This window comes from Gavialis gangeticus, unplaced genomic scaffold (assembly GCF_001723915.1).
Source record: "Gavialis gangeticus isolate Ggan-Ray unplaced genomic scaffold, GavGan_comp1, whole genome shotgun sequence".
Classification (NCBI taxonomy): Eukaryota; Metazoa; Chordata; order Crocodylia; family Gavialidae; genus Gavialis; species Gavialis gangeticus.
In genome coordinates, this window is record NW_017729025.1 from 112,952,139 (window position 1) to 112,952,801 (window position 663).

The following is a 663-nucleotide window of genomic DNA, read 5'->3' on the forward strand; positions in this document are numbered from 1 at the left end:
TCGAGCGGGGGGGGAGGGGGAAAGAGTAGTGGGGGCGCTGCTCACCCACTGCTGCTCACACTCCTGTAGGTGGATTTGTGCACAAGGACAGGGTGGGCTCCCCACTGCGGGCTCAGGGCCAAGGGCTGTGCCAGCCTCTTCCTGGTGAGGGCTGGGCCTGCGCTTGGGTTGGGTGGCAGTGGCACTGCAAGGGGTGTTTATGTGGGGGCTACAAGGAATTTTGGGGTGGCAGCAGAGCTGAATGCCCCAAGCAGGGGTGGCACTGCTATAGCTGCCCCAAAATTCCCCGTAAATCCCCTGCAGCCACCCTTCCCAGTGCTGCCACTGCCCACCCAGCACAGCTGAGCCTGCCCAAGCCCCACAGTCCCTGAGCCCACAGCGGGCAGCCCGCCTCCACCCCACGCACAAGTCCGGGAGAGGCTCCACTGGGGGAGCTGCCCCCCCACCCCCACCTCAACAAGCTGCCCATGGCTCTATCCTACTCCTGCCCCTGGGGTCCTATTTCCTGCCCCACTCCTTCCCTCACTGTAGGGACCTCAATCTACACTCCTCAATCAGACTTACTGGCCCACTGCTCTCCAAGCTGCCAGGTTACATTCCTGGCGGCGTGCATGGTGGTTGTGCACATGCACACAGCATTTATCAGTGACATTATTGGCAAAA

General features: G+C 61.8%; 1 protein-coding gene across 4 annotated transcripts in view; it reads right to left on the reverse strand.

Moving 5' to 3' along the window:
- The window catches only part of CTTN (cortactin), a 41,117-nt gene that overhangs the window by 13,211 nt on the left and 27,243 nt on the right, over positions 1-663 (reverse strand). The window lies entirely within an intron of this gene.